At 35.0% G+C, this 17,546-nt stretch overlaps 1 long non-coding RNA gene across 1 annotated transcript; it reads left to right on the top strand.

The window, feature by feature from the left end:
* The first annotated feature begins 11,486 nt into the window (after positions 1 to 11,486).
* LOC136037007 (uncharacterized) lies at positions 11,487 to 16,384 on the top strand. The gene is made up of 3 exons (XR_010619849.1): positions 11,487 to 11,613; positions 12,527 to 12,689; positions 14,843 to 16,384. It is a non-coding gene; the product is annotated as an uncharacterized LOC136037007 (long non-coding RNA).
* Positions 16,385 to 17,546: the final 1,162 nt, after the last annotated feature.

Raw genomic sequence — 17,546 nt, 5'->3', positions numbered from 1 at the left:
CCAATGTTTTCAAAAAAATAATGCTACATTTTCTCAGTGCTAAAAATATTTATAATAAGGCTAGTTTAGGTTAGAAAGTTTAAATTTGAATTTATGGTAGAAGTAATTATTATATTTGTTAAGAGCATAAAAAAAGTATCAAGTGGTATATTTACTTTATTGGTAAGTCAGTTATATGAACTGCTATAAATTTACCTGCCTTTTTTATGTTCTTTACAAATATAATATTTGCTTCTATTGCAAATTCAAATTGAAGCACTTTGTGACCTAACCTAACCTTATTATAAATGATTTTGGCACTTAGAAAATGCATTATTATTTTGTTGATAACAACCAAGAAAACAGTGCTGAGAAAACATACTATTACTAGCTGTTGGGATGGCGCTTCACGCCACCCCAACACCTAGTTGGTGGGGGCGCTTCGCGCCCCCCCCCCCCCCAAGCCCCCCGCGCGCGTAAGTCGTTACGCGCCATTGTAGTTGTGTCCCTGTGTACCACCTATGAATATAGATAGATTTATATATGTGTCTTAAACTACGTAAAACTTGCGAATATACAACATTCTTAGCTTTCCCATTGTCTGTGCATATACAAAGGCCTTATGTACTAATAATGACGTCATATACAAACGCTCTTTTTACAAACAAACAAACATGCATACACACAACTCGTTTTTATATAGATAGATAGATAGATAGATACAATACAAATTAACTGCGTAAAACTTGCGAATATACAACATTCTTTGCTGTCCAATTGTCGCTGCATATAAATAGATTGTCAGGTTTACCGACCCTCGAACATGCAACGTACAATTGTCCATGGGAAAAACAATCAGTATTAAGATCTATACCACATTTTTCTAATGATTGACCTTGAGCTTTGTTAATGGTGATTGCAAATGCTAATCGAATTGGGAATTGCAATCTTTTAAATTGAAAAGGCAGATCCGTTGGAATCATGGGAATGCAAGGAATAAGAACAGCCTCACCCTCAAAAGGCCCTGTCAAGATTGTGGCCTCTATTGGGTTTTCCATTGGTTTTTTTTTTACGGCAAGTCGCGTGCCATTGCAAAGCTTTGGTGGGTTGATATTTCTTAAAAGTATTATTGGTACGCCTATTTTTGTTGTAGCACGTGTGGTGGAAACCCTGAAAGATCCATGGAATTTAAAAATTCAGATGGGTAATTAACCGCTTCATTTGGTTCCAAAACTGTGTCAACTGACTTGTAAAGGACTGCCTGGTCTCGAATCTAGGTCAAAACAATATTGTTGATTTCGTGGACGTCTATATTTTTGGGTGCAAGAATAGCTCTTTCACTTAGCCATTTATTATTTTTATAATTGTTTAGAATATTCGGAAATACTTTTTCAATCAATTCATTTTTGGACGTCACTAAATTACAGAAATCAGCAGGTAGTTGTATACGTCCTGAAATTGAGTCTACTAGGAGCTTTCCGTTTCCAATTGCCAGCAATTGATCTGAAAATGTTTGACCAGAGTCATTGTTTTGCAATCGGACACGCATATTTGTAGTTAATTTTAATGTTTTTACGTGTGCCCATAAATTATAATTTTTCAGGCAAGCATTCATTTCGTCTGCAGGGGTTGATCTAGGTATTATAGGTAATGTTTGCCTGAAATCTCCCGCAAGCAATATTAATGTGCTGCCAAAGGGTTTCAACTTCCCTCGCAAATCTTTCAAGCATTGATCCAGAGCCTCAAGCGATTTTTTGTGTGCCATTGTGCACTCATCCCAAATAATAAGTTTGCATTGCTGGAATACTTTACCCATCCCAGATGATTTGGAAATATTGCACGTGGGAGTTTCTGTAGAATGCAAATTCAGAGGCAATTTCAAAGCGGAATGAGCAGTTCTTCCACCAGGCAGCAATGTTGCGGCTATTCCGGACGACGCAATTGCCAACGCTATATCATTTTTTGATCAAATTGATGCCAGAATCAGTTTTATCACAAACGTTTTACCAGTACCTCCTGGCGCATCCAAAAAGAAAATTTCTCCAACGTTGTTATCGACACAATGCATTATCGAGTCATAAATGTCTTTTTGTTCTGAAGTTAACTTGGAAATGTTATTTTGTACATACGACAATAGATCACTCGTACTGTAACTTTGTTCACGATCCAATTCTACACATGTCGAAACAGCAGCGATACAGTTAGGTGAAGGCATTCCCAAATCCTGAAGAGATTTGTTTGCCATATGTACGCACAAATCTTCTATAATAACTTAAGTGTAGTTATAAATTTCTGATGTAAAATCAAAAGTCATATCTGACATCTCTAACTGTTTTCAATGGAGTATATCTTCGGACATTTTTGACTTATATTTTTCCCATCACTCTGTAAGAGCTGATGGAGACCAAGTTGTTAAAATGATGCCAAACAATGCACGAAATTGACTTGGAATTGACGTTTCGCACGCGTCATTGATGCAGTTATCCCAGCGTTGGTCATTCTCCAATAAATTCAGAGCTTGGCATGCACTACGGTAAGTGTCATGTATAGTACCGTTTACAGTTCTCAAATACTCAAAGGATGTTGGACTGGGTACATTCACCAAAAGCAAGCGTAGAAAGAAGCATTCATGTTGATTGGGGTGAACGGTGTAGAGTCTTCCTATCGTGGTATCTTTGAAGATGGTAGGTTGGCCGTTGACTGACTTACCCTGTTTTGAACGTTCAAATACTTTATTTTTAGTATTCCACGTGTAATACAAAGGCACTTCAGTATACAGCAGTTTTTTTTGCAAAAGAATCATTTTTGTAAAGCGAAAAGAAGGCGGTTAACTTTGTATCCGGTGGATTCAGGGCTCTTTGTTGCACGTTGGTTTCCAAGAATAAACGCGTTGACCATTCTGTAAATGTACCGCTAAGTGAACAACAGCTGGACTACGTTCATGTATCAGAAATGAAAGAATTCGCCAAACAGCTTCATTACTGCTTATGTATCTTCCAGCCTGATATTGTATGATTTCGTTGATATCTTTGATTTCGGGCTGCAAGCCAAAAATTGCCATGTAACTGCCTTTGTTGACGTACTTACATATGTATGTGATTGCCTTTACGGAGTTACAGTATTCAACGTTTATGTGTGCATTAAATGTTTTTGATAATAATTTGGAATATGGAACAACCCACTGGTTATCTACTTCGATGGTGGTACCGTTACGCTTCTTTATTATTGCTGTTTTACCGCCATCTTCAGTAGATCTTCTTCTATATTGTGGGTAACCATCATTGCCAGTAATTGTGTTGGATACTAAAAGTCGAGCATATTGCTTTGTGCACCTTCCTTTGGCCATGCATGGTGAATTTTCGTTCAGTGCACTGCAAGGTCCATGTATCATATTTTTTACAATAATATCATGTAACCCCTTATCGACATTTTCATCAGGTATTTCAGTGGAAATCACATCATCAATTTTGTTCGAAGTGATTTTTTTATGTAGCCAGATTAGTATATGTGCTTGTGGCAAACCTCGTTTTTGCCATTCCACTGAGGACATCCAGCATCGCACTGACCCAAACACTTCAAGTTTTACTATGTAGTTTATCAGTGGTTTCAACTTTTGCCAGAAGACACGGGCCGTAATGTCAAGTCTATGAACCGCCGATTGTCCTTGAAGTAAAAGCTGCTGTATATCGTCCCAAGATTGATTACATGTAAATGTAATAAATAAATCTGGACGACCATAGAGACGAACATACGCATCTTGAGCATATTCATGCATATGACGGGGACTGCCAGCATATGATGAAGGTAAAATTGTTAATCTTCCAACGTTTGTGGTATTACTGTCATTTACAACTGCATCTCGCAAATGAATGTATTGTTCAGAGCGGAGCTTGGTCTAATTCAGGCGGAATTATAGCAAACGTTCTGATTCAATTTTAGCATACATATCAACGATATATTGGTGAAACAATTGACGGCATTTTAAAACATAATTTTCTTCATCCTGCCGAATCATTAGTCTATAGGAATAATAAATAATGCATTGCACTGCATTTCTTATTCATTTCTTTGTTAGTGGCTGGATGATTAAATATTAAAGTGATACCCGTCGGCTCCATCCCAAAAAATGATAGAATATTGTAGGGCATCGTACCATCGATGAGTTTCAACAATTCTTAACAACTGAGCATTTCGCTTATGAAGAATAATATCTCGAGGTAAAAACTGATCACCGACCATAACGATTGCCACTTCGTCGATAGTTAGAGCATTGTATCTACGCATATGTTGGCCAGGAGGCGTTTTGTCAGCGGAAATAACAATTTTATGCGTATCAGTAGGCATCAAATCGATAGCTGTTTTGAACAGACGCACTAAATTATTATTTTCGTGGAAAAGATGTTGTAATTGAAAAACGATTGTCCTTTCAACGTTGGGAGAAATTTCGCAACGTGCATTCAATTCAGAATTTCTATCACTGATGAAGTACAATTGTAAAAATTTATGATTCTCGCCTGAGAATGGTAGAAGGGACCCTGCTCTATGATAAATTTGCCCTTTTACTTTGAAAGTAGACCTAAATTGATCTGGATTTTTGATTTGGGCTCCAAACGACGTTATTTGGAAACATGAGTTATATTTTCTGATTTGTGATAAAAAACGCTTAGATTCTGACGTAGTTCCAGTAAGGAAAGTCTTCAATGGCTTTGGTGGTGCAGCCAATAGAGGAAGTTTAACTTTTCCTGAGGCGCAACACATTCCCATTGTTTCACCATTGAATTTCAAGGCCTTGCAATAGGGACAAATTTTAGACATAGTCCCGATTTGAACACATCTACTCAAGCTATAATCATCGACTGGGCTGTACCTGAATGCCAGGCGATAACTTTCAGGTTGCTCTGATTCCTTGGCACGCTTTCTTTTCTTACTTTCTCTATCAGCAGCAAGCCTGATTTCTTGCTGTTCTTGTGATTCCTCGGCACGCCTTCTTTTTTCACTTTCTCTTTTAGCAGCAAGTCTGGTTTCTTGTTGCTCTGGTAGTTCCTCGGCACGCCTTCTTTTTTCACTTTCTCTATTAGCAGCTAGTCTGGTTTCGCGTTGCTCTGGTAGTTCATCAGCACGCTTTCTGTTCTTTCTTTCTCTATCAGCCTCAAGCCTGTTTTCTTGCTGTTCTTTTGATTCCTCAGCACGCTTTCTTTTCTTACTTTCTCTATCAGCAGCAAGTTTTTTGGCAAAGACTCTTTGAGCATCTTCCTCGGCTGTTGCCATTGTAAGTTCATCAGTCATTTTACAGTTAAACATTAATAGATTTCTCCGTGAACGCATGTCTTAAATACCTTTAATGACGTCACCGTCATAACAAAAATGACGACAACTAACTTCATGACGTCAGTCAACACACAAACATGACGTCGCCCGACAGACCCACACACACACAGACAACTTATTTTTATATATATAGATTTTGTCAAAAACAACCAATAACTCATACAATATATAAAACAACCAATAGCTCTTAAAAATGACGAAAATTCGTCATTTTTAAGAGCTCAAAAAGTGCTTAAATTTGAATTTGCAATAGAACTAATTGATTTGTAAAGAGCATAAAAAACAGACATGACTGGTATGTTCACTTATTGTCATGTCAATAATATGAACTGTGATACATTTACCAAATTTTAAATTAGACCTACTAAGATTTTTTTGTCAAATTTTAGAATTTGGTTTACAGGTCCTTAAAACCTTACAAATTAATAATGAGCTTAGGTAGGAACCTCAAAACATTTTTGGGGAATAAAGGTTGAGAGTAGAGACTACTAAGAAGGATAGTGTTAAAAAACAATTCTTGCTTGACTTTAAGCAGAATAATTATAGCTAAAATATAAAAATATTGCTAAATATAGCTAAAGATAAAAATGTTTATTGGCAGTCACATGCATTATGAAGCAATGATATTAGTTTTGATCTAATCTAATTCCCAAAATAAACAGAATTGCTGCTAGATTGTAGCGTGGCTGTTTTAAGGCTATTAATCATCTATATTCCAGCTTTCCCATTACCTGCTTTAACTGTACATACACCTTGATAGCTACTAGCCCTTTTAAGATTCTTTCAACTGACAAATAAACAGTTTTGAGAGAATTTGGCTATTTATACATTTATACTTTCGGTTGAAGAGAAATGGAGTAAGTAAAAACTTTTTTGCAAGGACAGAGGATAAAAACAACTTAAAAGTAAATTTTCACATAATGACATTAAAACTCAATGAACTTCCAGTTTGAACAAGTTTTAAAAAGGGGCAATATGGGAAGAAATACATGGAAAGAATAACCAAATTTTTCCTTTGGCAATAATATAAAAATTTTTATGTATCATGTTTTGGGGTTGCTTCCATTTTAATCAACTATTCCCAAGTGTTTTAATAAAATTTGGATATAATTTAAGCTTAAATTTGTCTCATTTAGAGGGGTAGAGAGGAGGGGCTCCAATTTTTATTGTAAGAAGACTATATTTTGGAAACATTTTGAATGGCAAATCCAATTCTACCATAATTTTTTAATTCTATTATTTTATCTAAGGATTAGCCTTCATACAGGGTTAATAATTGATCAAGCATTAAAAGTTGTGTAGACAGGCCTAGGTATAAAATATCTAGCCAGAATATCTATTGTGTAAAATTTCAATCATTCATAACTTTCCTTGAACATAAAAAGATCCTAGGCTGCAGTTGAACAACTCAGTCAGGCATGGGTACCCACCCAAAATATTGCACAGGGCAGGGCATGAGAATAGCATTGTCAGGGGGAGTAGGAGGAGAAAAATATATTTGAAGATAAAAAGGCTATACAAGAAATAAAATTGTCAAGGAAAAAGAAAAGTAATTAATTTTTACATACCAAATGAAGCAAAATTCAACAATTTCTAAATGGTGAAGATTCCTGGCAAAAAGATAAAATTAAGTAGGTATGGACACAAAGCTATGGCTTATTGTAGAAAAAGCAAGATAGATAATCCAATTGAGTGAGAGGCAAATCTAGCATCAGCCCTTATTAAGATTGTATAGAAATGATGTCAGTTCATTAGTTATTAGATAAGTCTATCTATCATCCATCCATGCCTCATTCCTATGGCAGAACTAAGGTTTTCAAGAAACTATTGTTTTCCAAGTGTAAAAAACTGTTAAAATTTATGTAAAGTTTAGTGACAGTGATAGTTACTAGGGGTGGATTGTCACTAGTGATAAATCACTAGGGTAGCAACCCTGAATGAAAGGGGTTTTTGGGGAACCAATTTTTTTTTTTTAGATCTACTTTAATCAAGATGTTTATCCAAGATTAGGCACTGTCTAAATCCTATTGGCACTACCCTGTAATGATGGCCTTCATAACACTAAAACTAGCTTGAAATATATATTCCTCTGCAATGCTTACAAAGTCATGCTAATTGTGGTTCATTCTGAAAATTCAAGAATTTAGCTGTCATTACAAAAATTATTTGGTGCTACATACTGTCAATATATGAGTTTGGAATGATGCTTCAAATTTTGAGTCAAAGAATTTTTTCAGCTTTGTGTGATACTTCCTATATTTACAAAATTTAAGAAAACTGCATGAAGATGCCCTATATAGAGAAAATATTATAGGTTATGGCTTACCACAGATTTTCAGACCAAAGAATAATGTTCTCTCTTCAATAAGATTGGTAAAATGTAAATATTTCTATTGTCCTTCTAGTTTAGTTTCAGGTATTCTCAGATAGAGACATTAAAATTCTGAAAACTGTCCCTATAAAATATAAAGTAGGCTACTTATATCATTCCTAAAAGTATTTCACTTAAGTTTACCCCATTGTGCAAATATGTAGGTCAAAATTTCAATAGGTATAGACCTGTCATGTAGGCAAATTACAAGGCTCTCTAGAGGGAGAAGGAGTGGAGGTGGGTACTTTAAAATACCTTCCGGGGATATACTTTAGCCTATAGACCCACCCCTGAAAGTTTCATTATCCTAACCATACCCTTTTTAGAGATAACAAGAAGACACTCAACTAGAGTTTTACCATAATATTTTTTTCTGCTAGCCTATAGCCTAGCAATGTTGTTGAAAACATGCTGCCTGTGAGCTCTCAAAATTATCATATTTCTTTGGCACAACTGAAAAAACCATTTAAGTCTCTATACAGAAATTCTTCTTGCCATTCAAGTTTGGTATGACTTGACCATAAACACGTTAAAAGAACATTTAAATATTCTGTTGAATTGAGCTATTCCAACTTGCAGCAGGTGTTGAAGAAATTTTGAACTTTGGCAGCGAACAGTGCTGCCGCTACCACTGAAATGTTTTTGTGGAAAATGAGTAAAAGCAGACCAGTGAAGCATCAAAGAAAGTCACCAGAAAAAGGACTTGATATTTGTAACAGTTGCAACAAAGGTTTGGAACAAAATAGTTTTGCACTGCTGTACAGCTCATGCAAGCTGTGGCTTACCATAGATTGCATTGAAATGACCAAGCCAAAGTACATGCTTTTAACAAAGATGCCCTACCAGCTTGGGTCTGTATGGCACTGCTCTGTGTGCAAACAAACAAGCATTCAATGTCAATGGCTTACCACTTCTGAACTGAAGAACATAATCAAGACTGAAATATAAGGTTTGTTCAGAATTCTTGATGAGAATTTGAATGACCTGTTTACCCCAATATGTGCAAAAGGCAAGCAAATGGAAGCAGAAATTCAATTAAAATGTTGTATGTTAGAGGTTTGGGAGCATGCTGAAGCTGTTCCAGAACAAAAACTTGGTGCCTTGGAGAAGGAGCTCTCTGAAAAAACTGCACAACAAGCACTCAAAAAGAGGAGTTTGTATTTATGTTTTGTTGCCATCTGAAATATATAGAAGATAAATTTTGTTGTTACATCTGTACAATTTGTTGCAATTATTAATATTGGTACCAATCTAAAAGTATTTACAGAAGAAAATTATTGACAAACTTTTTTGACACTCCTTGAATGATTTAAAAATAAAACACAAAAGATGTATACGTCTGTCTATTATCCGTCCGTGCATCATTCCTAAGGCAGTAGAACCACGATAGACAGTCATAGAGCTAATATAGTGATAGAACCTATAGTTTTCCAAGTGATTGATTAACTTGGCTCGGGTAAGCGGCAGAAGTATGCGGATGCCCAAAAGGGTCAAGCCCATAAGGGCCAAATTCGCACTTTAGTGTCAGCACAAAATCATAAAATTGCAATCAATAAAAAGTCAAACGATAAAAATTCGTAAAGTTAAACAAGGAAAACAAATTTAAACAAGAGTCTAGCTAGCAAGAACTAAAAACTTCGTAATTGCAAAATAAACGCTAAAACTAGAATATAAAAGTAGCGTAAGAAAGGGGGGGGGGCTATTGATTTAAATTTCAACTATGTGAGGGATGAACGTTCTTATATATCTTTCAGTAGAAACTCTTATTAGGGGCGAGAAGAGGGATTTTTCTCGAAATAGAGCTTGGGGGCGAGTTTGGGAGGGGGGGGGGATAAATGTTCACTAGAAAAAAAAAGTAGTACGAGGGTTATGCATGGCATTGTGGGTAAAATAAAACTGAAATTTGTGCTCTTCTTTCCTTAAGGATGACTAGATTTGCTCTCCGAAAAAGGGAAACGTAAGTCACTTTATCCCGATTGAAGATAATTCTTAGAAAAATCCTCAAACAATGCGATTTAGGACATTTGAATTTATTAAGGAATTTGAGGAGAGAAAATGCAGTATTTGTATGTTTTAAGAAAACTTGAAAATCCCATTTTAAGTCACTTGAGATGGTAACACTCTATAATTTCATAGTATTAACAAACATTTTAAGGGGATAGGACAAGAAAAAGAAGGGAAACTTTTTAGGAAACTAATTGTTAAAACTGCCGAATTTAAAGGGTTGATTCTCATATCACCGGCAACAGCTTCATCTGATATTGATTCCAAAATGTCCACTGGGTTACTTTTTAGATTTTTGAAACATGTTTCTAAGACAGTTAAATCGTCAACGAATTTCCATTTATCTGGGAAATCAACACCAAGACTGTTTATCCTGGTAAGAAATGAAATTGGGTCTACAAGGGCTCCCTGTGGTAAACCATTATAAATTAGGAGGGGATCACAGTATACATTCAGGTATATGACGACTTGCGCTCTATTAAAAAGGAAGGATGAAATTATTCTTATTAAAGAAGGGTCAACTAGGAAGTAATTGGTTAGTTTTTTTCATGATGTATTGTGGTTAATTAACACTGAACCGTAGGCTACTATAATTAATTCTACCGCTGTTACTACTACTACTGCTATTAAAAATAAGGATAAAAAAGCGAAAAATTTTGAATATATAGAAACTGTATGGAACTAATTCCAAATACACTATGACCTCACAGGTTGGCAAGTAGACGTATCAGAAATGCTTTGTGAATGGGTGACTGGATTCAGCTAAAACTTTCAGCGTGTGTTGAAGAAGATATTGAAGAAATCAGAGGTGCTATGCTTTATGCTTATACTGCTACTAATGCTGATACAACTATTGCGACTGTGCAAGCCAAACACATTAAGGTGAAGCTTTTAAAGAATTTTTAGGTAGATGTTGAAATAAATCAAAACAAAATATGAGCATGTGGTCTTTCAAAAAGGTGACAAACCAGTATCTGAAGCAAGACGTATATTTTAGGTTAGATATTTAAGGGTTAGTTGTGGGGGATTTTAAACTAGCCAGTATATACTATATACTTTTAACACTACCATAACAGTTACTGGTGAGCCCCATAATTGATAATATTGAAGATCGATTTAATAGCTCTCGAGGTTCTTATCATAGAAATTAAGCCACCGGTTTAAGAACTTAACGATTGTCTAGAGAATTAATCTAACTTACAAATACAATTCGGATTTTCAGCATTAATTGCTTTCTCAGCCACAATAAATGCAGAGGGCAACTAATCACAACACACAAGTGGTTTTAACCTTTAGGTTAGTGCTAGTGTTTTAGCCATTTTACAGTTTTACCTTATTGAAATTTCAAGCATATCATTCATGGTTGATGAATTAGAATTAAGGTTAAAGGCATAATTTTAGAATACAATTTTTCTAAATCAGTTTACCTTTCTATAATGAACCTAGTAAAAGGTAAAAATAGAGAAATCGGAGAACAGGTGCGGAACAAACTATTGTTGATACAAGCTTGTTAAACTAGTTTCTGGCTGGCTTTCTACTGTGGTTTAGGTATAATGTTAAAATTTATAGAATTACACATGTCGTTCATAAATTTGGCTTTCCATCAACATGTGTGACTGCAGTTCAGTTCAAGCATTGTACCTGTAAACCTGATATTATCGTATCATAAGAAACTTCTAAGCTCTATCTATATGGCTTAATGATTTGGGAGGAACCACATTTTTCTCTTACCCCAAAGGCGGAAAAGCAATAGCCCAAAATAGGGTTTGGCTTGGATAAAACTGAGCAATTTTCAGGATGTTTCCGTTTATCCTTAGATGTTGTAAATGGCAAAATTTTTAAAGGCAAATCAAGTTAAAAATTTCATTAATAGGTACATTTACCAATCTGTTAGTGAAATGATTCAGCCGAGTTCAAAGAAGTCATACGAAGTTAGTGTATTTGTGCTGAAAATTCCATAAAACTGAACTATGAGGTTTAGTATTTTGTTGTTGATGATACAGGTTTAGGTTAGAGGTAGGACTAGGCAATCTTTTAAGAATTAGGCCTAGTTGCTTGGACCACTATTCACTAAAACCAGCCAACAGTGTCAATTGGAAGTTGTTCTAGTAATTTTATCAGCATCCCAATAATTTGCTTGCTAAAAGGTGGATATAGTCTACCACCTATAACAGCATTAGTAGGCCTGCACAATTGTACCCTTGGAAAAGAAATGGTAAAATTCTAGTTAATTGACTTCTTGCTATCTCGGAAAGGGTTTAGGTTAGGAAAACGAAACTTTCAGGGATGAATCTACAGACTAAAGTATGTTGCAGGAAGGTATTTTGAAGTAACTGCCTCCACTCCTCCCTCTAGAGGGCACTGACCTTTGATGACCTTTAAAAATATGTATCTTATAAAAGTGAAATCTTTTAAAATAGATCTTCTGCTTAATTGAAGTACAACAAAATTGTTTTCAGCTTCATAACTTTGCTCAGTTACATTTTATAAGGTTTCAAAGATATGCAAATAAATTTCCTAAATTTTGAAAAAAAACCTTGATATGGCTCAAAATTCTACTCAAATAAAAGGAATTGCATTTCCAGAACTAAATGCAGAGAAAAAGCAACTAGTAACTGAAAATTAAGGTAAAATATTGTTTTGTCAAAATTTCAATAGGTATAGACCTGTCATGTAGGCAAACTTCAGGGCCCTCTAGAGGGAGAAGGAGTAGAGGTGGGTACTTTAAAATACCTTCCAGATTTGATAACACAGATGTTATCAAAATGGTGTATTCGCAATATGCGTGGAACAGCTAATGATATGACAATCTCATTTATATTTTCTCTGATTTTTTTATTTCAGAATTAGAAGAAGGTGAAACAACAGCGAATAACGATGCGAATTAACCATCTTAAATACTCTGAGCTGCCAGTTAAACAGGAATATAGTTCAGCAGCCGTTTTGACACAATTAAAGCTTGACCTTGACTTGCCTGGGACTAGCCTATCTGATTGCCAAAATGAAGGTATTATTTGAGAGCAATAATATTCACCTTTATTTATCTTTTGTGATTCTTTTCTTTTTCTTGATTTTTTAACTGCTATGCATTGTTGTTGTTTTTCTATATCACAAAAGTAAAAATTTGTTTTTCTTTTCGTTTGCTTTTCTCGGAATTTTGGGTAGAATTAGCATTAATTGAAAAAAAAATAAAGTGAAGTTAGTATACAGCTTAGAAAGAAACGGGGAGACTCTCGCTCTTCAGCTCCTCTTTGCCCCTTCTCATTAAATATTATACTAAATTTAATTTCGTTTTTCATAGTGGTCGAGGTATCTTTTATTGCATCCTTGGAAGAATGAGTGTGAATACTCAGGGTTTATTTTAAAATCTTAACTATTTTTTGATGCAAAAAAATAAAAAAGGAAGTTTTTTGCAACAAATCAGGGAGAAGGGAATCCAGAGCATTTCTTTGATTATTTACCTGCTTGAGTAAATTAGGAAGTGTTCCCCTCCTGGTATCCTATACTGGCTTTATGGACTCATGCCATGCGTTCCCATCCTGGCCTTATGAACGTATGTTTAGTATGATAAGATATTACAAAATTTCTTTTGACTGCGTTATCAATTATTTTTGACGCCCTTGACTCTAAAAAATTATAAATTCTAATTCATAGCCAATTTGAGTGTTATATATTGTCAAAATTTATTACATATAATTATTTGGCTGTGGAGAAGTGTAATGTTCTACCTCTTAATAGGGGCGTTTGTTTCTCAATTTGTTTCGGTTTCTTTGTCTATTTCTTACTTTAATTTTTTTTCTCATTCTATTTTAGCTTTTTTGTGTGTTAGTTTCTAGGAAGCAAAAAGAAGTTTTTGTTGTAAGCATTTATGTAACCAAAATCTTACACTGTAAGGAGAGCTGATATGCGTGAGTCCTGCTATAACTATAATTAAGTAAACATAGTTTTTTGTCAATGACGTGGCTCCCAAACTTCAGGCTTAAAATTTTATTAGAATTAAAAACTTTGAAAGATGAAGATTTTTCATTGTTTAATTTATTTTCAAATAGATATGATGTATCTAATAAAATTTGCTGGTATTTGTTTAATCGAGATCTTTTTGCTGCAACTGCAAATTTAACCTTAAAAATCTCAAATGAGTGAAAAAGACTGAGTTACAGATTATCATTAATATTCTGCTATTAAACTTCTTGTGACTTGTGCTTTGGTTGAGTTTTTTGGAATTATAAACTAGAGGGGTAAATCTCCTAGTAAATCTACTTGAAGAACAAGTTAAATGAATATACTTTGTCATATATTAAAGTTGTTTGCTAAACTAAAGACAGTGTTGGTTCGAGAATTTTTGTATTTGTTCAATCTTTGATCAATCTGGATGTGGCTACATTTGATTATATTTACTCATTCAACATATTTTTGCTACAACTTCAAATTTAACCTTAAAAAACTCAAATGTGTGCAAGAGATACGAGTAGCAGATCATCCTTAATGTTTTGCTTTGGGAAATTGCTTACTTGGTTACTAAAGTTCTTGCAAATTCAGCTTTAGTTGAGTCTTTTCAACATTTGGATTCAAGGGGTAAATCTCCTAGTAAATCTGCTTAAAAATATGTTAAATCATTGTACTTTGTCATATATCATTGTTGTTGGCTAAACTAAGGACAATCTTTGAACTTCCGCGATATTTGATTAATCTGGATGTGGTTTGTTTATCATGAAAAAAATAGAAGGAGCGTTTCTTAACCATTGGTTTTGATAAGGTTCAGTTTCAAACTATCATGAAACTAGTTTTTGCAGACAATCGTGATTGTGAATTCTTTTATGTATTCGTGTATGTTTAATTTGTGCATGAGGTATTTTATAGTTTAATTTCATATCACAAATATTGATGAATATGATAAAAGTTTTGCTACAAAAATGGCTGCGGTTTCTCTGGCTTCTTCTAGTTTTTCCAAATTTTATTTTCTTTTTCGATAGGTAGACCACTCTTAGATTGATGCTTTGTAAGTTTTGTTCACAATTTCATTCACAGAATAATGAAGCTTCAATTTTTTGTCAGTCAACTTGGTGTAATTTGCATGTGTTTGTGCTTCTAGATTTTGGAACTGCTTTACATTTTACCTCGTTTATGTACTTTTGAACTTTAATTATCTCTCTTTTCTAGATATAAAGATTCCAATCTAGGATTACAAGCATAGATTTCCAGAATTTGCGTCAAGCAGTATTGATTATCATTTAGAAAAGCACTCAGTTTATCAACCCACTTTAGAAAGGAATAAAATTTAGAAGATAATAGTAAACTAAGGAACCTGTGTGAGGGAGGACACTATGATTGTCCTGTTTGTGAGAAAAAATTATCCCAACTGCACAAGCTGAAATTGCACCAAAGAACTCACTCGGGGGAAAAATCTTATAGGCGTAAAGTTTGTGAAAAAAAAAATCTTCGAACGCGAGAAGTTTCAAATTACATGAAAGAATTTACTCAGTGGAAAAGCCCTATGAGTGTAAAATTTGTGAGAAAAATTCTCCTGAATGGACAGTTTGAATAAACATGAAAGAATTCACTCAGGGGAAAAGCCCTATGAGTGTAAAATTTGTGAGAAAAAATTCTCCTGAATGGTCAGTTTGAATAAACATGAAAGAATTCACTCAGGGGAAAAGCCCTATGAGTGTAAAATTTGTGAGAAAAAATTCTCCTGATTGGACAGTTCGAATAAACATGAAAGAATTCACTCAGGGTAAAAAGCCCTATGAGTGTAAAACTTGTGAGAAAAATTCTCCTGAATGGACAGCTTGAATAAACATGAAAGAATTCACTCAGGGGAAAAGCCCTATGAGTGTAAAATTTGTGAGAAAAAATTCCCCTGAATGGACAGCTTGAATAAACATTAAAGAATTCACTCAGGGTAAAAGCCCTATGAGTGTAAAATTTGTGAGAAAAAATTCTCCCAGATTGGTAATTTGAAATTGCATGAAAAAATTCACTCGAGAGAAAAGCCCTATAAGTGTAAAACTTGCGATAAAAAATTTGTCGAGAAGGCCAACTTGAATAAACATGAAAGAATTCACTTGAGAGAAAAGCCCCATAACGGTGAAGCTTGTGAGAAAAGAATCACCAACAATGGTAGTTTGAATAGACATGAAAGAATTCACTCGGGGGAAAAGCCCTATCAGTTTAAAATTTGCGGGGGAAAATTCTCTCGAATGGACAGTTTTAATAAACATGAAAGATTTCACTCAGGAGAAAAGCCCTATGAGTGTAAAATTTGTGATAAAAAATTCTCCCAGATTGGTAATTTGAAATTGCATGAAAGAATTCACTCGGGAGAAGTTTTATAGAGTTTCGGTGACCATTGAGTCGGTTCACTCCTTACTTACAGTTTTTTTTTACCACGAGCTGATTGATACATGAAAGAAATTCAATCGGGGGAAAACCCCTACGAGTGTGAAATTTGTGGGAAAAAATTTTCTGGAATGGAGAGTTTGAAGTTGAATCAAAGAAAAAGTAAACTGTGTAAAAGGAAGTTGACTGAACCTCAGTTTTGACAACCATATTTTTGGAGCATTATTTGAGTTTAGTATTGGACTCAATAAAATGTCGCATTTACTTTTTTTTATTTTAGCGCCCTAAATTCTGAAATATCCTAGTCTCTGTTTTTTGGCTGTATTTTTTTAGTTTTCGATTATTAAAGTTTTGCTTTCTGCATCATCTACCATTTTCGTCCAGGAGTTTCATTTTGTCTTTTATACTTAGGCCTAATCTAATCATTGTCATCGTCGTTAGTAGTTACTAACGAGCGACCCGGCTCAATAGTAACCAAAACTCTAAAAACTGACCAGCATATTACATGGTAGAAATGCCGCATACGGAACCTCCTGATTTTAGCGGATGATTAAAATTCCCGTGTTGGCCTAGCCCTTTTTAAGTGACCAAAAAAATTGGAGGGCACCTAGGCCCCCTCCCACGCTCATTTTTTCCCGAAGTCAACAGATCCAAATTTTGAGATAGCCATTTTGTTCCGCATAGTCGAAAACCATATTAACTATGTCTTTAGAAGGACTCCCTCCCCCACAGTCCCTGGGAGAGGGGGATCAAAGTTACAAACTTTGTCCAGTGTTTCAAACAGTTCGTGGTAACGAACTGTAGTAAGGAGCGACCCGGCTCAATAGTGACCACAACTCTAAAAAATGGAATTTTGATACCAATAGCCACATCAAAAGAATCGCATTTTAATGATGATTTTAAATATATAAGTTTCATCAAATTTAGTCTTACCCATCAAAAGTTACGAGCCTGAGAAACTCTACGTTACTTTAGAAAATAGGGGGAAACACCCCCTAAAAGTCATAGAATCTTAACGAAAATCACACCATCAGATTCAACGTATCAGAGAACCCTATTGTAAAAGATTCAAGCTCCTATCTACAAAAATGTGGAATTTGCATTTTTTGCCAGAAGGCAGATCACGGATGCGTGTTTTGTTGTTTTTTTGTTTTTTTTGTTTTTTTTTCCCATGGGTGATCGTATCGCCCCAGTTGTCTTAGAATGTTACAAGAGGGCTCATTCTAACGGAAATTAAAAGTTCTAGTGCCCTTTTTAAGTGATCAAAAAATTGGAGGGCACCTAGGCCCCCTCCCACGCTAATTATTTTCCCAAAGTCAACGGATAAAAATTCTGAGATAGCCATTTTATTCAGCGTAGTCGAAAAACCTTATAACTATGTCTTTGGGGAGGACTTACTCCCCCACATTCCCGTGGGAGGGGCAACAAGTTACAAACTTTGACCAGTGCTTACATATAGTAATGGTTATTGGGAAGTGTACAGGCGTTTTGAGCAGGATTTTTTGGTTAGGGGGAGGGGTTGGGA

The sequence above is a fragment of the Artemia franciscana genome, chromosome 16 (assembly GCF_032884065.1).
Source record: "Artemia franciscana chromosome 16, ASM3288406v1, whole genome shotgun sequence".
In the NCBI taxonomy this organism is placed as follows: domain Eukaryota; kingdom Metazoa; phylum Arthropoda; class Branchiopoda; order Anostraca; family Artemiidae; genus Artemia; species Artemia franciscana.
Note: the sequence above shows the minus strand (reverse complement) of the source record. Positions and strands in the feature narration are given on the sequence as shown.